This window comes from Ctenocephalides felis, unplaced genomic scaffold (genome assembly GCF_003426905.1).
Source record: "Ctenocephalides felis isolate EL2017-DRISC unplaced genomic scaffold, ASM342690v1 CF-g0.4_SCAFFOLD_01170, whole genome shotgun sequence".
In the NCBI taxonomy this organism is placed as follows: Eukaryota; Metazoa; Arthropoda; class Insecta; order Siphonaptera; family Pulicidae; genus Ctenocephalides; species Ctenocephalides felis.
The window spans coordinates 42,122,259-42,144,901 of NW_020537324.1; positions in this window are offsets into that span (position 1 = coordinate 42,122,259).

A 22,643-nucleotide genomic window follows, 5' to 3' on the forward strand; every position below is an offset into this window, starting at 1 on the left:
ATTCCGACCTCTGCACTCACTGCGTACTTCCTGATCAAGGCCCGAAGTGGCTGGCTCCTGATTCACTGCTGCTACTTACACCTCGGCAGAGTAAGCTCACATCAGCCGTAACCCAGGTTATCGGAAATATTAACACAAGGGCGCAGGCACTCCCAGTGGGTAGCAGTAGGAAACGATCACGGGTTAAAGTCAAGGTAAAGTGACTTCCCCTTCATACCTCGTTTTGGTCCGCGGGGGCTATTTTATTTCACCCCTATCCGCCAGCCCGAAGGCTGGTTAGGACGTTCCCCGATCCGCCACCTGGGGACGCGCTCGGTAGGAGTTGGGATTCACCCCCGAGATATATATATATATATATATATATATGTATATATGTATATATGTATATGTGTATATAGGTATATATGCGTAGGTTTATATGAGTGTACTTATATATTTTTCCTATATTCTTTTTCTTTTTTAATTATTTATTTAATTCTAGTCTCTATTACCTTTCCTATCTTTTATATTTTGTTTGTTGTTAAGTGTTGCTGTTTGTTAATTTTTCTCTTATTTTATAATTACTATACCAATCCACATATATTATAATTACCTAGATATACTAATTTTCATACTGTTTTTAGATCCACTGATGATGACATTAAGTTGAATGTCGAAACGGTTGGAATTAAAGATTATTTTATAAATCTTTGCCTTTTCTTTGTTTGATGTATCGCCCTCAAGAACTCACTCATATATATATATATATATATATATATATATATATATATATATATATATATATATATTGTTAAGAACTATTATGTATTTATTATAATATTCCATGTTTAACACATGTTCATTAAAATATGTTTGTAATTAAATCTCGTATGTTGGTACCATTTATATAAAACTTTTATAAATCGACCCTTATCCCACAAGAAGGGTCGAATCAGGTAAAAACTGATTATTAGTGAGCGGGGGTTAGTTATGATTGAACCGCCAACAAGTACAGAGTAAAAATATCAACACTCAATAATGTAAGTTATAATTTAAAATAAAATCTATAAATCTTAAAAAGTGTTTGTTTTTACATATCAAGAAGAGAACCCATAATTAATATCTCTTCAATATATATATATATATATATATATATATATATATATATATATATATATATATATATATATATATATATATATGATTTAGTAGTTAATTTTGATGTTGAAATATATGAGTGAGTTCTTGAGGGCGATACATCAAACAAAGAAAAGGCAAAGATTTATAAAATAATCTTTAATTCCAAACGTTTCGACATTCAATTTAATGTCATCATCAGTGGATCTAAAAACAGTATGAAAATTAGTATATCTGGGTAATTATAATATATTATATGTGGATTGGTATAGTAACTATAAAATAAGAGAAAAAATTAACAAACAGCAACACTTAACAACAAACAAAATATAAAAGATAGGAAAGGTAATAGAGACTAGAATTAAATAAATAATTCAAAAAGAAAAAGAATATAGGCAAAAATATATAAGTACACTCATATAAACCTACGCATATATACTATAAATATATCAGGGTTACAAATTAAAACAATATAAAAAATAATATAAAAGATACATAATTACAGACAAAAATAAGTAGAAACAATGTATATGAAAAGTATATATGAAAAACAACATAAAATAAACAAATGTAAAGAAACTCACCATACAAATAAATTTTAAAAAAATATAACACAAAGAACAACACAAAAATGCAACGAAAAAATAAGTATGAAATAAAAAATTGAAAAAACATCAAGTTATGAAAATTTTTGAAAATTGTAAAAACTAAAATAAATAATATGTTTTATTGTAAAAAAGCTTATTACAAAAACACATCTTGTTAGTTTGGAGACAGAGTTACGTATGTGTAAACGAGAGTAAAATGTGGGCCTACGTGTTTGCAGCGGAAAATAGTGGAAACTATATCGTCATTGGATGAGAGAACGGGATAGAGAGAATTTTAAGGGTTACAGTTATGAAGAATTTTCCAGCGATCATGCGCAAGGAACATAGAATTTTTTTTTAAATATGTAAGTCATGCATAATCAGACGGTTGAACAAAGCTGGATCAAAATGAAATATGTGGATCAAAATAAAAATATAGAAACATAATAAAACCAAGATAGAACCATGTAAAAAAAAATTGTGAAATAGAGAATTATATTAAGAAAAAGTATAGATATTAACTGAAAACGATAAAAGTTAAAAAAAAAACAAGTTATTATAAAAACAATTATAACACCACATATATATGTATATATACGCAAACACAATAATTGTACAAATGCATACACATACACAAAACATAACTAACATAAACAACCACATGCACACATGCAATTACAACATATATGTAAAATCCAAATATACACACAAATGCAACATATATGCCCATACATGTATATCCACAAACATAAACATGTATATATGTAAATATACACATACACAAATATACGCATACATACATATATATACTACATAAAATAATTGTTACGAAGCATTGCGCATATTGAAAAAATTGTTCGAAGCATCGCGGTAAATATTGCAAAGAGAAGCCGAATCAAAACGTTTGTTAATAGTAGGTAATATTTGTATAAAAATACTCTCAGCAAACTTCCTGCGTAAAGTGTTGGCTTCTCGATGAATAATTCTTGGATTGGTGAAATTAAAAGAATGTTTGAAGTTGGAGACATGTTCGGTGATCATGGTTTTATTTTGTTTCCTGTTAAGACTGTTAAGTTCGTGTTGGCGCATTCTTTTTGAGAGAAATTGTGAAGTTTCTCCAACATAACAACTTGAACAATCATTACAATCAATGACATATACAACGTTTGACGTGCGGGAAATAGGGGTAGGAGTTTTTAAATTAGTGTATAAGTCTGTGAGAGTGTGTCCAGTCGAACACACTAGTTTCAGACCAACGGATGAAAAAAGTTTTTTCCATGAGTGGAAAAGGCAATCGATGTACGGTAATGAGATGAAGGAATTGAGAGATAGTGAATTTTTAGGAACAGGGTTAAGGGTTTGTGAAGTGATGCTATTTTGTTGTGAATGGGAGGTAAATGAGGAAGATGTACGGGATTTATTACGAAGAAATGGTAATCTATTATTAATTACTGAGCGTAAAAGTTGTAGTGGATAGGAATTATTTTGAAGGGTAGAATATATCAAATTGATATTTTTTTCCCAATGTGATGGATGAGAAAGAAGGATGGCATGGTCTAGTAAATTGATGATAGATGCAATCTTAGTCGATTTGGGGTGATAGGAATGGTAGTTTAAATAACGTCCAGACCAAGTGGATTTTTGATACCAACATGTAGTGATGGAGCCGTTATTTATAAATAGGGTAATATCTAAAGAATTAATGGAGTTGTTGAGTTGGGTCTCTAAGGTAAAACAAAGGTGTGTGTCGAAATTATTAAAAGAGTTTAGGAAATTGGTTATGTTATAAGGAGGAATGCAAGTTAAAATGTCATCAACGTAACGTTTGTAAAAAAGAGGTACATAAGATAAGGTATTAGGTGTAGAGTTCTCTAGGAACTGCATACAAAGTTCAGCAAGTGGGGCACTCAAACTGGAACCCATTGGAGTGCCAAATTTTTGTTTAAAAAAACAGTCGTTGAACGAAAAATAAGTATTGGAAATAATGAATTTAATACATTTAAGGAACCAAGAAAAATTGAAATCTGTGTGTTTACTTATATCAACCCATTTATGGTCTATGGCAGAAAGAATAAGGTCAGGTGAAATGTTAGTAAAGAGGGAAACCACATCTAAACTTATAAAGGTAAAATCAGATGGTACAATGAGGGAGTTAAGTTTGGGAATGAGCTCGAAACAATTTTTTACAAAATGTGGAGAATCATGCGTGGTATTGGATAAAATTGAACTAATGAATTTGGATAATTTGCAAAATTATCCTCTATAAATCCTCTATAAATTCTCTCTATAAATCCTCTATAAATTCCCCACTTTGCAAATTATCCCAAATCGACTAAGATTGCATCTATCATCAATTTACTAGACCATGCCATCCTTCTTTCTCATCCATCACATTGGGAAAAAAATATCAATTTGATATATTCTACCCTTCAAAATAATTCCTATCCACTACAACTTTTACGCTCAGTAATTAATAATAGATTACCATTTCTTCGTAATAAATCCCGTACATCTTTCTCATTTACCTCCCATTCACAACAAAATAGCATCACTTCACAAACCCTTAACCCTGTTCCTGAAAATTCATTATCTCTCAATTCCTTCATCTCATTACCGTACATCGATTGCCTTTTCCACTCATGGAAAAAACTTTTTTCATCCGTTGGTCTGAAACTAGTGTGTTCGACTGGACACACTCTCACAGACTTATACACTAATTTAAAAACTCCTACCCCTATTTCCCGCACGTCAAACGTTGTATATGTCATTGATTGTAATGATTGTTCAAGTTGTTATGTTGGAGAAACTTCACAATTTCTCTCAAAAAGAATGCGCCAACACGAACTTAACAGTCTTAACAGGAAACAAAATAAAACCATGATCACCGAACATGTCTCCAACTTCAAACATTCTTTTAATTTCACCAATCCAAGAATTATTCATCGAGAAGCCAACACTTTACGCAGGAAGTTTGCTGAGAGTATTTTTATACAAATATTACCTACTATTAACAAACGTTTTGATTCGGCTTCTCTTTGCAACATTTACCGCGATGCTTCGAACAATTTTTTCAATATGCGCAATGCTTCGTAACAATTATTTTATGTAGTTATATATATATATATATATATATATGTATGTATGCGTATATTTGTGTATGTGTATATTTACATATATACTTGTTTATGTTTGTGGATATACATGTATGGGCATATATGTTGCATTTGTGTGTATATTTGGATTTTACATATATGTTGTAATTGCTTGTGTGCATGTGGTTGTTTATGTTAGTTATGTTTTGTATATGTGTATGCATTTGTACAATTATTGTGTTTGCGTATATATACATATATATGTTGTGTTATAATTGTTTTTATAATAACTTGTTTTTTTTTTTAACTTTTTTCGTTTTCAGTTAATATCTATACTTTTTCTTAATATAATTCTCTACTTCACATTTTTTTTTACATTGTTCTATCTTGGTTTTATTATGTTTCTATATTTTTATTTTGATCCACATATTTCATTTTGATCCAGCTTTGTTCAACCGTCTGATTATGGATGACTTACATATTTAAAAAAAATTTCTATGTTCCTTGCGCATGATCGCTGGAAAATTCTTCATAACTGTAACCCTTAAAATTTTCTATATCCCGTTCTCTCATCCAATGACGATACAGTTTCCACTATTTTCCGCTGCAAACACGTAGGCCCACATTTTACTCTTGTTTACACATACGTAACTCTGTCTCCAAACTAACAAGATGTGTTTTTGTAATAAGCTTTTTTACAATAAAACATATTATTTATTTTAGTTTTTACAATTTTCAAAAATTTTCATAACTTGATGTTTTTTCAATTTTTTATTTCATACTTATTTTTTCGTTGCATTTTTGTGTTGTTCTTTGTGTTATATTTTTTTAAAATTTATTTGTATGGTGAGTTTCTTTACATTTGTTTATTTTATGTTGTTTCTCATATATACTTTTCATATACATTGTTTCTACTTATTTTTGTCTGTAATTATGTATCTTTTATATTGTTTTAATTTGTAACCCTGATATATTTATTTGTAGCACTGAAGATGGGTCAAATCTGGACCCGAAACGTATGTTCTCTTAATTAAAACATTTTGCATTAAAACTGTTTTTTTAATTATTGGATGGATGCCCAAGAAACAATTTTTTATCATATTATTTCACCATCTGAAGAAAAACCTCTCGCTTTATATATATATATATATATATATATATATATATATATATATATATATATATATATATATATATTGATATGTAACGAACCTTATTTTGTGAAAACTTAAAATTATGTAAAGGTTTCATACCCCTGCCCATTGCAGCAGGTTGTGTAACCCTGGCGGGTACCGTTAAGGACCCAGTATAAAACCGACGCAATGGGCTTAGTCGGGGTCATTTTCCGTACAGTCGTCGACTGGAGTTATTGTACATATTATTGTATATATTATGCAATAAAGAAATTATTAAGTAGAAAGTGTATTATCAATACCAAGGAAAGAACCAAAGGTATCCGGAGGAAGGTGTGTTGTCTATACCGTATATAAAACCCAAGTGTCCGAGGTAAACGGTCGTGTTCCCGCAACCAAATACAATTCATGGTGGCAGCGGTGGGATTGCCTTGCAGAGAAGTAAAGTAAGCGACGTTGCTGTGATCAAGAAAACCACGTGTTTCTGAGGCCCCGGAGACTGCGGTCGAAGCAGAGGCTATCGGCGGCTAATTCAGCAACCGGCCATACTTCACGAAGAACTGAAGGACAATAGGTGGCGACAAGACACGAAAACTTTGACACCCAAGTAAGTGAATTATTCTTTTTTTTCTGCGGAGAAGAACCACACTTTTGCGTTCCTACCGGAAGATGGCGACCAGTTCCCCCAGACGTACAGCATTTGAAGAAAGGATCAATAATTTTACTTTAACAGACACGGATCTAAACGTTAATTATGAAGCATTAAACTTAGCTATACAATTAATTCCTAAATTTAATGGTAAATCTTCCGAATTAAATAAATTTATTTTTTCTATTGAAACCTGTAGACAGGGCTTAAACGCGGCAACATGCGTAGAAATGCAAAAATTATATTAAATAAATTAGAAGGGGCTGCTTTCCAATATGTAAGACGTATTACTTCTATGAATTGGGCAGATCTCAAAAAAATACTTTTAAAGAAATTTGGGGAGAGACGGTCCGTGGCTGAGTTGCAGTTAGAACTAACTAAAATAAAACAAAATACTGGGGAAAGTGTGAGAAAGTATGCACAGAGAATAGAATTAATTCTAGAACGTATGTATGATCAAGAAAGTTTGAATGACGACAGTAGTGCGGATCTCAAGGAGCCTGCTCATAATGAACTAGCTCTAATAGTTTTTGTAGATGGCCTTAGGCCTGAATTGAGAACTTTAGTCAGGGCTGCCAGGCATAGCGATTTACAGGAGGCGATACTGATGGCTATGCAAGAAGAACAAAATTTGATGAGGACTAAATTGGATAGCAAAGAACTTGAAGGCAACAAATTCAGAAGAAATTACTCGACACCGTTTTGTAAAATCTGTCAAATAAAGGGTCATTCAATGTCAAACTGTCGGCGAAGAACCATATTCAACGCAGATGACCAGGTTGAAGAACCCCAAACTGACAGACGAAGCCATGTTCGACGCAGCAATCCAGCGCAACCTAGTTCGAGATCATCGACGATAAATCGCGCGTCAACCTCTAATGATCCAAAAAACGAGTAGGCGCCAGGTGTGTCGAAAATCAAAGACTCACCTGTATAAAAAATTATAAGGTAAATACTGTGGCATTAAGAAAATTTATAAATAGAAACCTAGTCGGCTTAATGGTAAATGATAAAAAATGCATGTTGATTCTGGATTCAGCAAGTGATGTGTCAATTATTAAATATAACAAATGTATCCCTAGTAGAATAGCTTCTGACGAAGTATCGAGGTTGAAAGGTATTACTAGTGAACACGTGTATACCCAAGGCTCGGTATTGCTAAAATTTAAACTTGGCGATGCTGAGCTCGAGCACAAGTTTACCGTAATATCTGACAGTATTGACATTGATGCAGACGGTATAATAGGATTGGACTTTATTTTGAAACACAAAGCCAAACTTGATTTTTGCACTAATACGTTCACGTTAACGAACAAGAAATTAATTACAGTTCCACTGGGCGATACAATAAATACAACGCAACATTTTGATGACTCTACTGAAACTGCGCCGACATCTCGTATGGATACGCGCATTGTAAACAAACAAAAGTCTGAGCCCAGAAAATTGAAAAAATATAAATCGGTATATTATTCGAAAAAATTTAGTAAGGAAAACAAATTATCAAAGACAGCTAGCATAGGGAGCACAGTTAGCAGTACTGAAATACTAGAGTATCCTAACAATTTTATGACTCCTGCTTCTGTTAAAACTGTAAAGGACCAAAATAAGGTAGTAAAACCCAATAATAGTCATCGTAGGGCTAGTGAACCCACGATTGACAATTCAACTGAAATTGCAAATGTAAAATTAATAGATGACTTAACAAAGACTTATGTGATTCCTCCTAGGACAGAAACGACAGTTTCATTTACGACCGATAGAGTAGGTGAACTATTTTGCGAATCTGCTGAAATCTTAGAGGGAGTTTATGTAGCCAATTGTATTTTAAAACCTTCTAATAAGAGACTTTTTATTAAAATATTAAACACTAACGATAAGGAAGTAACAATTACTAATAAATTATTTTTACCGAATCTGTATCCGCTTGATGATTATCAAATATTAAAACTAAATAAAAATGATGTGAATTGCGATTATGACCGGATAAAAAGGGTTAAAAATTGTATTAGAACCGATCACATGAATTATGAGGAAAAGGAATCAATATTAAAAATTTGTGAAGATTTCTACGATTTATTTTATCTGGAGGGTGATAAACTAACTTGTACTAGTTCAATAAAACATGCTGTTACTACTAATGATGCAAAACCTATTTATATAAAACAATATAGGCTTCCCCAGTCCCAGCAGATCGAAATTAAAAGGCAAGTGGAAGATTTGCTTGAAAACGATATAATTGAAGCATCCGACAGCCCATGGAATTTTCCGCTTTTGGTCGTTCCAAAGAAGCAAGATATAGATGGTAACAGGAGATGGCGCGTCTGTGTCGACTTTAGAAAGCTGAATGCAATTACAGTAAGCGACACTTATCCTCTGCCAAACGTAGCCGAAATCTTGGATCAACTAGGAAATTCTAGTTTTTTTTCTACTCTAGATTTAGCTAGCGGATTCCATCAGGTAGAATTAGACGAGAAGGATCGGACGAAGACAGCCTTTACAGCTGTAGGAAAAAAGTTTCAATACAAACGTATGCCGTTTGGTCTTAAAAATGCTCCTAGCACGTTACAGAGATTGACTAACCTGGTTTTGGCCGGTGTTGAAGGATTCAAAGGATTAGTATACATGGATGATATTATCATTTATGGCAAGACTCTTCATGAACATAATTCTCGACTGCGTAATGTTTTGGAACAGTTGCGCAGCTATAATCTCAAACTACAGCCAATAAAATGTGAGTTCCTGAGGCGTGAGTTAACGTATCTTGGGCATGTTATATCAGAAAAAGGCGTCACACCCGATCCTGGAAAGGTAAAGGCTGTCCAAAACTTTCCTGCTCCTAGAAACCCCAAAGAAATAAAAATGTTTCTAGGTTTAGTCGGTTATTACAGAAAATTTATAAAAGATTTTGCAAAAATTGCAAATCCATTGAATGTATTATTAAGGAAAAATGAGGCATGGAAATGGGGTCCTCGAGAAGAAATATCATTCAATACTCTCAAGAGTGCAATATCCAGTGCACCTATACTACAGTATCCTGATTTTGAAAAACCATTCATCTTGACAACTGATGCTAGCGGCGAGGCAATTGGAGCAGTGTTAGCGCAGGAGGGGTCCACGGGAGAGCGGCCAGTAGCTTTCGCATCCCGACAACTCAACAAGCATGAAAAGAACTATGCCACAATTGATAAGGAATTGTTAGCCATTATTTGGAGTGTACGACAATTTAGACCATATTTGTACGGACACAAATTCCTGATTTACACGGATCACCAGCCATTAACATACCTCTACAATTGCAAGGAGCCTACCGCTAGGCATATTCGATGGAAACTTGCGATGGACGAATACGACTTTGATGTCCGGTTCAAACCTGGAAAAGCCAACGTCGTCGCCGACTGCCTGTCGAGATATGGAATAGGAAACCAAAATATCGAAGAAAAGTTGGTTTTAACACTGAGAAACGCCTATGAGAAATTTATAAATTTCAAAAATAATAATTGCATAATTAATGATCTTGTAGTAGAGAGTAATGACAATATTAATACCAGTCTAAAATCCATACCTCGAGTCATTTTTGTTCCTAAAAGAATAAATGATTTTACAAGGGACACAGCGACTCATTCAACTATACAAGCAATGGAGGATGGATATAACTACATTTATTTAATAACACATAAAGAGCATGAAAGAGTTCATTTGAAAGACATATTTGAATGTATAAGTTCTCTAAAATGTCTCGTGGAATCCAATAATATGAAGGAATTACATGTTGCCAATCCCGTAAAATTAAACGACTACAAGAATTTAAAGGTTGAGGAAATTTTAATAATTTTTAGGTTTCTTTTCAAAGATACTGATGTTAAAATAACATTTTATAAAGATTTTGTTAAGACTAATCTAACTCAAGAGGAAATTAATTCTATTTTAGAGTATTTTCATAATAATCATACTTTAGGTGGACATCAAGGTATAGGTAAAACTTACAGCAAAATCCGAGAATCGTATTTATGGCCTAATATGAGAAAGGACATAGAAAAATTTATAAATAAATGCGAAAAATGTCAACTAAGCAAAGCCTCCAAAGCGACAAGAGAACCAATGTTAATAACTACAACATCTACATATCCCTTCGAAAGAATTAGTCTTGATATATGTGGTCCATACCCTGTTTCCAACAATGAAAGTAAATACATGCTAACTTTTATTGACGATTTAACCAAATTTGCAGGAGCTATACCGATACCAAACCAAGAAGCGAAAACAATAGCCAAGGCTTTTCTTAATGAAATTATTCTTAGATTTGGTATACCAGAAGAGGTTTTGACGGACCAAGGTACAAATTTTATGAGTACCGTATTTAAGGACGTGTGCAAACTTTTAAAAATTGACAAAATAAATATCTCAATGTATCATCCTGAATCTAATGCCTCTTTAGAAAAGTGTCATCACATGTTTCTAAATTTTATAAGGTCGTACATTGGAAAGGATGATAAAACTTGGGATACATGGATAAATTACGCCGTTTTTGTTCATAACACAACACCGCATTGTTCCACAAAATTTACACCCTTTGAGCTTGTATTTGGACGTAAAGTTGATTTGCCTGCCTTTATAAATAGGGAACCCAAAATACAAAATACTTATGAAAATTTTAGCAGTGAATTCAAAACCAAACTACAGCAAATAAATGCAGTAGCTCGAGAAAACTTAATTCAATCTAAAATAAAATCCAAAGAAAAATACGATTCATATATTAAGGAGTCTAATTTTTCCGTTGGTGATTTGGTTTTGATGAAAGATAATACCCCATACAAGGGCAAATGCAAAAAGTTGATGCCGATATACAAAGGCCCATATGAAGTTTTGGAACAAGATGGTGTAAACTCCAAGATAAATGTTAAGGGTAAAATTGTATGCATCCACAACAATAATTTAAAGAAATTCACATCTGAATAGTAATACAAAAATATAAAGCCCTATAAATTTATATGCAAATAACCATGTTGCAAAAGTTTAAGCACTGTCAATCTTAATATTGAAAATGTTTGTATATTATAACCAATATTTTTTTTTCCTTTTTTTGTAAAAAATAAGGTTCAGAAGTTATTGAGGACAATAATTTTTTTTTCAAGGGGGAGGAGAACCTCAACCTCCCATATTTAATTTTTTTTTTTTTATTTTCTGTCAGAGGACTGACAGATGCTTTAGGAGGGGCGTGATATGTAACGAACCTTATTTTGTGAAAACTTAAAATTATGTAAAGGTTTCATACCCCTGCCCATTGCAGCAGGTTGTGTAACCCTGGCGGGTACCGTTAAGGACCCAGGATAAAACCGACGCAATGGGCTTAGTCGGGGTCATTTTCCGTACAGTCGTCGACTGGAGTTATTGTACATATTATTGTATATATTATGCAATAAAGAAATTATTAAGTAGAAAGTGTATTATCAATACCAAGGAAAGAACCAAAGGTATCCGGAGGAAGGTGTGTTGTCTATACCGTATATAAAACCCAAGTGTCCGAGGTAAACGGTCGTGTTCCCGCAACCAAATACAATTCAATATACATACATATATACGAGTATATATATATATATATATATATATATATATATATAATATATATATTGATTGTTTCTTTTCCGAACAGTAAATCCAATAATAAAAAAACAATTTGTTTTTTGAAGATGTTTAATACGACGTTTCGGAACTAGGTACGTTCCATCATCAGGTTTATTCTGTCAAATACAATGTTTTTTCAAAAATATTGATTAACATTAATTAATGATGGTCAATACAGATTAATTAGAAAAAAAAAATATAAAGGAATGGATTATGTACCGGGGTAAAGAATAATAAGAATTAACTAAAAAAGGTTTTATATAAAATTGAGAAGCAAAAATTATTTACCTGTAATAATTTATATATTCATATCACTAATATTTTTTTGTTAAAAACACTCGATTTTTTTGGAAGATATTTGTAGATGTTACGACTACACAAGACTTAAACACAGTGATATGGGGTTCTGCCGGCCAGATGTAAAGGACAATGTACGGAATTCTGGCAAAAATGATTTTTTATGGCTCTTGTATTGGTAATTTACGAAAAAAGAGGAAATATTGCTTTAGTAAATGTTGAGAAATATTATGTATATATATATATATATATATATATATATACATATATATATATTATATATATATATACATGCACATGCATATGCACACCTACATACTCATACATACATATGCACATATCTATATATTAATGTATCTATAATTATGTACATGAACATATATGCAAGTGCATGTATATAGTGTACACACAAAAAACATACATATAAGCACATATATGGATGTGCATATATTATAACACATATACATGTATATATATACATATTCAAAAATTATTAGGATTAATTGTTTTTAATCAGGTTTAAAAAATTTAGATATGAGTCATGAATGATATTGTGATCTGATCTTTTATTAACACTATTTGACGAATTCAAAAAGATTAAACTGCTTTCAGAAAAAAAGTTTTTTAAAAGTACAATCCTCTCGATATAAAATATTGGGTTCGAAGCTGAAATTATGTGAGTTTTCGATGGAAAGTCTTTTATTAGTAATGGAATTGATGAGGGTGAGGGGATATCCGTTTTCTAATAAAGTTTTAGTTACTAATGTTGTGTTTTGGGTATGAAAAGAAGAGTGAGACAACATGATTGCGTGGTCTATCAAAGAAATGATTGTATTGACTTTATAATTTTTGGGACAATATGACGCGTAATGAAGGTATCTTCCTGACCATGTAGTTTTTCTGTACCAATTTGTGCCAATAATGTTGTCAATTTTGTGTACAGTCACGTCTAGAAAGTTTAATTTGTTGTCGATTTGTGTTTCATGTGTGAACTGAATGCTCTTATTGTAATTGTTAAAGGTATCGAGTATCATATCTGATTGTTCTTTGTCTATTATAAAAAAAGTGTCATCTACATATCTAACATAAAAATATATTTGGAAATTTAATGTGGAGAAAACAGAAATTTCAAGGGTTTGTAAAACTAGGTCTATAATGCCAGGGGATAATGGGCAACCCATAGCAGTACCTTTGATTTGTAGATAAAAATTATTGAAACAATTAAAATAAGAGCAATTCAGGACAGTGTTAATGATGTGTTTGAAAGTAGTTATGGGAAAGTCGGTGTAGTTACAAATAGTGGGCCAGCGTTTTTCAATTGAATCAAGTATTAAATCATGGGGAACACATGTGAAAAGGTTAATTACATCAAGGCTTAGAAAAATTTGATCGTCCGTAATGTTTCGGTCTTTGATTAGATCTACAAATTGGTAAGAGTTCTTTACATAGTGAGGAGAGGAAATTGTGACATTTTTTAAAATATTGGCAATGTGTTTAGCGATATTATAGAATGGGGAGCCAACGTAGGATACAATGGGTCTAAAGGAGCATTCAGGTTTGTGGACTTTGGGGAGACAATACATTTTTGGGGAAATAGGGTGTTGTACTTTTAAATTATAGGCAAATTTGTAAGAAATAAATTTTTAATTTTTTAATTCATTAATTAATTTAATTGATTGTCTAGAAAACTGTTGTGTTGGATTATTTGTAATGATTTTGTAAGTAGTATCATCTTTTAGCATTCGTAATGTTGTGTTATAATAAAATTCTTTGTCAAGGATTACCGTCATATTGCCTTTATCTGCTGGACAAACAATTATATTTTTAAGTAACATAGAATACAATATCAGGAACATTGAGACTAACAAGCAAAATCGGATCAGGTCAAAACTATGTGAAAAACTAGTTAAACATTTAAAAAAAGTTGATAATAGTTTTCAACATATTCATCTGAAAAGACTACACAAAGATATAGTGGAGACCAAATTATTTATTAAATCTAATAATATAATTGTTTGTCCAGCAGATAAAGGCAATATGACGGTAATCCTTGACAAAGAATTTTATACTAACACAACATTACGAATGCTAAAAGATGATACTACTTACAAAATCATTACAAATGATCCAACACAACAGTTTTCTAGACAATCAATTAAATTAATTAATGAATTAAAAAATAAAAAATTCATTTCTCACAAATTTGCCTATAATTTAAAAGTACAACACTCTATTTCCCCAAAAATGTATTGTCTCCCCAAAGTCCACAAACCTGAATGCTCTTTTAGACCCATTGTATCCTACGTTGGCTCCCCATTCTATAATATCGCTAAACACATTGCCAATATTTTAAAAAAATGTCACAATTTCCTCTCCTCACTATGTAAAGAACTCTTACCAATTTGTGGATCTAATCAAAGACCGAAACATTACGGACGATCAAATTTTTCTAAGCCTTGATGTAATTAACCTTTTCACATGTGTTCCCCATGATTTAATACTTGATTCAATTGAAAAACCTTGGCCCACTATTTGTAACTACACCGACTTTCCCATAACTACTTTCAAACACATCATTAACACTGTCCTGAATTGCTCTTATTTTAATTGTTTCAATAATTTTTATCTACAAATCAAAGGTACTGCTATAGGTTGCCCATTATCCCCTGGCATTATAGACCTAGTTTTACAAACCCTTGAAATTCTGTTTCTCCACATTAAATTTCCAAATATATTTTTATGTTAGATATGTAGATGACACTTTTTTATAATAGACAAAGAACAAGCAGATATGATACTCGATACCTTTAACAATTACAATAAGAGCATTCAGTTCACACATGAAACACAAATCGACAACAAATTAAACTTTTTAGACGTGACTGTACACAAAATTGACAACATTATTTGCACAAATTGGTACAGAAAAACTACATGGTCAGAAAGATACCTTCATTACGCGTCATATTGTCCCAAAAATTATAAAGTCAATACAATCATTTCTTTGATAGACCACGCAATCATGTTGTCTCACTCTTCTTTTCATACCCAAAACACAACATTAGTAACTAAAACTTTATTAGAAAACGGATATCCCCTCACCCTCATCAATTCCTACTAATAAAAGACTTTCCTATCATAAAAGTAACAATTATCAATCCATCTCCAAATTATTCCAAGACAACAATATTAAACCAACTTTTCACAGTATGCCTTACATTGAAGGCTTATTTGATTATTTTGCCAAATTACTCAAAGAAGAAAATATTTTTATTTCAGGAACAGCTCTATATTCCTTTAAAGAAATATTTTCAAAAATTAAATCCACCACCCCTCCTAAATTCAATACTAACATAGTTTATTTCCATCCCTTGCAAAAATTGTCAAAAACAATACATTGGCCAAACATCGCAATACATTCATAAGAGAATGAGACAACATGAATTAAGCGTCACTCATCATAAAAGCCGAAATTTCCAAAGCACTCTTGTCCAGCATTCCATCGAAAACTCACATAATTTCACCTTTGAACCCAATATTTTATATAGAGAGGATTGTACTTTTAAAAGACTTTTTTCTGAAAGCAGTTTAATCTTCTTGAATTCGTCAAATAGTGTTAATAAAAGATCAGATTACAATATCATTCATGACTCATATCTAAATTTTTTAAACCTGATTAAAAACAATTAATCCTAATAATTTTTGAATATGTATATATATACATGTATATGTGTTATAATATATGCACATCCATATATGTGCTTATATGTATGTTGTTTGTGTGTACACTATATATATGCACTTGCATATATATTCATGTATATAATTATAGATACATTAATATATAGATATGTGCAAATGTATGTATGAGTATGTAGGTGTGCATATGCATGTGCATGTATATATATATATATATATATATATATATATATATGTATATATATATAATATATATACATAATATTTCTCAACATTTACTAAAGCAATATTTCCTCTTTTTTCGTAAATTACCAATACAAGAGCCATAAAAAATCATTTTTGCCAGAATTCCGTACATTGTCCTTTACATCTGGCCGGCAGAACTCCATATCAGTGTGTTTAAGTCTTGTGTAGTCGTAACATCTACAAATATCTTCCAAAAAATCGAGTGTTTTTAACAAAAAAATATTAGTGATATGGATATAAATTATTTACAGGTAAATAATTTTTGCTTCTCAATTCTATATAAAACCTTTTTAGTTAATTCTTATTATTCTTTACCCCGGTACATAATCCATTCCTTTATAAATTTTTTTTCTAATTAATCTGTATTGACCATCATTAATTAATGTTAATCAATATTTTTAAAAAAACATTGTATTTGACAAAATAAACCTGATGATGGAACGTACCTAGTTCCGAAACGTCGTATTAAACATCTTCAAAAAACAAATTGTTTTTTTATTATTAGATTTACTGTTCGGAAAAGAAACAATCAATATATTGAAAATATCCAGGACTTATCTATTGAATATATATATATATATATATATAATATACATATATATACATATACACACAATACATACATATATACATATGTACATAATGCTGTCACAGATATATATATATACATACATATATACACATATACAAATACATGTATACACATATACATATGTACATACATACAACCATACCTGTAAATAAATAATATACATATATACATATATACATACAAAAGATATATATATATATATATATATATATATAATATTTTTGAATATTCTTGAATTTGTGTGTTGATATATATGTTTAATTTGAGTTTAATATTCGGGCGTAACATCAATAAAAATAGATCTATTTAAATAAAATTTTATCTATTTCAATTTATCTATTTCAATTGATCTATTTTAATTTAAATAAAATCTATTTTTATTGATGTTACGCCCGAATATTAAACTCAAATTAAAACATATATAATATATATATATATATCTTATATATATATATATATATATATAAAAACATACATATATGTAAACTCGTATATATGTAGAGCAAACGACATATTTATGAAGATGGATAATACATTGAAATGAATATAAGGTTGTTGGTGTGGGGTTTAGGTATGGGTTGGAGGTCCTTTTGTTGGAAGATCCACAGTCCTGGAAATTGGTTACTGTAGTAGCTTCTTAATACGATATGGTAATAATGTCCGTCCAACCTTTCCTGATGCCTTGGGTCGAGCAGTAGGAATAATGTTTGATCGACTGGTTTGATGAGAGTTCTCTTCAGAGTAATGGGTACATTCAATAAGGTATTTGCTGGAAGAGACAAACTTCTGGTTTCCAATATTAAAATCCACTTGTAGTATTTTACACTGTATTTATTTCTTTTAATTCACAGACATAATCTCCACTTAATGTATCTAAGACTACTCTTAAGACATAATCAATCGGCTAGAGTCTTGACTAAGACATCACTGGTTTATACAAATAATTTTGACTCTTTATATATTTTATTGGACGTGGTAATTCTTAGGAATGGCGCGCTTCCTCATTCATGCGACGATCTTGGACTTTAGTTAACATTGAAGAATAAATTCATACTTTTATTAAAAGCACGTATGATCATGTTATTACAGAACACGCCACCCCTAAAGAATATTGTTAGTCCTCTAACAATTAAAAAGAAAAAAGAAATTACAATTTATTGGGGTTCCTCCCCTCTAAAACAATTTATCGTCCTCGATAAATGAAAAATAATAATCTACGGTACAATTTATTATAGCAAAAGAGAGAAAACTATTTGCAAAATATGAAAAAGTATTTTGGAGTATGTCTGAAATATAATAATTAGTTTACAATTCTGATGATAATATTGGTAAAAAAATTAACATCAAACATTTTTTTAAAAAAAATCTAATATTGTTGTAACATTTTGCTGCATATGTGATTTTTTTTAATAGTTCATTAAAATTATTTTGATTTATCTTCAGCGGTTTGTTTAATTTCAAAAGTAGGATTTTGATAATACAGCAAAATATTATAAACAATAATTAGTTACATTATTAGGATTCTTATTGGATACAGTATGCAACCTAATACTATATGAATTCGCATAGTTGCATAATTTGTGTGTCTGATTTGTATACACGGCATTAAAATGATTATGTATGCAAAATTTTGAATATCAAATAGGTCATATTTGATTTATATTACTTACACATCAATAAAACTTTCAAAAATGTATGTGATAAAATAATCGTTTGATCCATTATTACTATCATTAATTAGTTTCGATAAAATAATAAAAACAACTTTTTTATTTGCATAAGAATATTAACAAGGTGCAAGATCTCTTTTTCTTTTCACACATTTAATATTATAATAAATTGTTTAATTTTGTATGAAATTTAGTTATTTGATTCGAATTTAAAATATGATCAAAATACTCTGTGTCAGATTCAGTTGTGTTTTGAATAGGATGTTTAAAAATACGCGCGCGATTATTTCTAACTGAACCTGTATGAGAATCATGTATCAATCTTCGTAAATTTAAAAAAAATAGCTTGCACGCTTGTCGCTATTCTAATGCATTACATCTAGATAGAAATGGAAGATAGTTTTCACATACTTCTACATTAACACATTCCTGTAGGCCCTCTTGATTTTATAATTTTTATTTTAAATTTATATTTTGAACATTCTATTTGTACTATAAAAATATACAATATAAAAATATTAATTTGAAATTATTATATTTGGAATGTCAGTATTAATAAAAAATGAGTGGCCATTCAATTTCAGAATAATTGATACAAATTATTTATATTTTTTTTGTATTATATTTCCATGTGAATTATTGATACTATGCATCAAAATTACTTTTTTTATAAGTGAATAAATAATTAAGGTGATAGAAATTCATTTCAAAGAAATTTATTGGTTTCATTATATCTACTTTGAGCGCTAGAAATCCATAGTTATTCATAATTATTATCAATAAAAATAAAAATACAACTATGAAAATATTAATATGTCAAATAAACAAACAAATTACGATAAAATAATTCAAAATCAAAATTAAAATATCAAATTAATGAAATATTAATTGAATAACAATATGTCGCCAATTAATACTTTTCAATTTTTTTTTTTTAAAAATAATAAAAATAAAGTTTTGTAAAATACATCAATATTCATAAAATTAACGAAGTTAACACATCATAATATTGCGTGCCTTGTTAAAGTTAGAATCCGAATGTTACGTGATATTTCTTTACTCGAATTTCAAAATAGAAATATGATAAAGCTTTTTATACCGTTAACGCAAATAATCGAAATTACTTTTGGTACGAACAATTAATAAAAACGTACGAACAATAAAAAATAATTAGAAAAAATATTATTATTGTTAATTTACGCAATTAATGTAATAGAAGATAAATTCACTCAATCGATTACTAATTTTCAAATAAAATTTATTATATTTGTAGAGAAATTTAGGAAATATTTTACGTTCAATATAACGCCAATAAATTGAATTTAATTTAAAATGAAAGCATTTTGTATCAATAATTCAAACATAGACTTTTTCTATTTTCCTATTTTTTTTTCAATTTTTATAATTCTATTCTATGGGGATAGTTACATTACTATTATTGACAATAATTAAAATTTATCCCTTCATTTCTGTAACATTTTGTGGTATGGGCAGTTGATTAAATTATTATTCAAATTTGCGTTTTCAAGTTCAATATATCTTCACACAAAACTTCAAAGTTCATTTTATGTATTTTACAAGATTAAAATTTCATTCTTATGTAACATTTAAAATTATTTCTATATCGACATTAATAGTTGGAATTTATTCTCATGCAATATTTAATAATATCGACAAAATCAACGAGCGTGTTTTGGTCCTAAAATGAAAATAACGAAATAAATTAATTGAAAGATTTTATTGACTCGTTCCCGCGGATTCATGAGTCTCTTATAAGTCATCAAAATTACGTCAAATATTTTGATCTCCCGGTTTTTACTAATCTTTCGAGTCTCCATTCGGGTTTTTCCTACCCTGATTAATTATTTATTTGTCAGATACCTATTGTTTCTTTTGAACAATTTAATATTAGGCTATCTGAAATGAAGGATTGGCACTATCGCCTGAAAAGTGGCACAATGGCTACGCTAAATCCTTTAGGCATTTCGCCCTGATACTGGCATTTAAAGCCACATTAAAAATCGCGACGTTATAAAAAGATTTACAGAAGTAAATTGGAAACTCAAAGTCATTAACTAGAGTCACTTACTTTTCAATATTACTTTCTGAGTCTTCTATATTATTACTTGATGACTTTGTTACTAATCTTTACAATTATTTTGTCATATTTCTGTTATGAAATTCGGACCTGGTAATGCTCGTAATTGTTTTTGTTAAAATGCTTAGTTAACAATATTTACTTGAACTTAACCTTGATGGTTATGTGAAGTCAACAAAATAATAGTGGTGTGAACAATAATCGAACTGCCCGTTGTTACAAAAAACGTTACCCAAGTACAACCAAAATCCTAATACTTAAAAAAATATTCAAATTGACAAAGTATTATTATTTATATTCTAATTGACAATTAAAATCTTGAAAAAAAATTGACGACTATGATGTTCTGGTCTGGATATGTTGAAGGATTGGTTTTCTTACTTGGGGAGTGAGCCTTAGTCAAGAAGTCTGCGTCGATCTGCGTAGTTCTGTCTGCGTAGTTTATCTCGGTAATGCTGCCACCTTTGGTGCCTTTAGTTCCTCGTGCTAGTCCTGGTCTTGCTGCTTGCTGGATACTCCGTCTCTGGGTGCGAAGAAGAAAAACCGGATCCAGAATTCACCAAGCACAATTAACAAAACTAACACTTCACTACACGGAAATCCACCGCTTGACACCATGAAATGATATATAGGTGGTTGAGTGGGAAGGTTTAGGTATGGGTTGGAGGTCCGTTTGTTGGAAGATCCACAGTCCTGGATATTGGTTACTGTAGTAGCTTCTTTATACGATATGGTAATAATGTCCGTCCAACCTTTCCTGATGCCTTGGGTCGTGCAGTAGGAATAATGTTTGATCGACTGGTTTGATGAGAGTTCTCTTCAGAGTAATGGGTACATTCAATAAGGTATTTGCTGGAAGAGACAAACTTCTGGTTTCCAATATAAAAATCCACTTGTAGTATTTTACACTGTATTTATTTCTTTTAATTCACAGACATAATCTCCACTTAATGTATCTAAGACTACTCTTAAGACATAATCAATCGGCTAGAGTCTTGACTAAGACATCACTGGTTTATTCAAATAATTTTGACTTTTTATATATTTTATTGGACGTGATAATTCTTAGGAATGGCGCGCTTCCGCATTCATGCGACGATCTTGGACTTTAGTTAACATTGAAGAATAAAATTTTTCTACCTACCATAACAATCCTTGAATGACCCTTAAAAATCTATCAAAACACGTGTGTCGCTCACACAAGCTTCGGAACGCGCAAAGTACAGAAGTCGTGGCAGAATTACATAATTCTACTTACATTTTTGTTCAAATAAAAAACTATCATTTTTCTGTTTACATCATACAAAAAATTATAAAAAATGCATGGTGTTGACAAGTTAGTTGTATAAAGGTTAGTGCCAATCTCTAGTGTTGTGTACACTTCTCTACATGTAACCTACCAACGTAATGTAAGTCCACTTGTATTTTATATGTATTATCCATCTTCATAAAATATGTGTTTGCTTTTACTATATACGAGTTTAAGATATGTAGGTTTATATATATATATTATATATATATATATATATATATATATATATACGTATTTGTATGTATATATGTATATATATATATATGTATATTATTATTTACATGTTGTTTGTATGTATGTACATATGTATATGTGTATACATGTATTTGTATATGTGATATATGTATGTATGTATATGTATATATATGTGAGCATTATGTACATATGTAATATGTATGTATTGTGTGTGTATATGTATATATGTATGTATATATATATATTATATATATATATATATATGTATATATACTAGCTGACCGGCAAACGCTGTTTTGCCATCAAAAATATTTTGCCTCATTGCAGAAGTT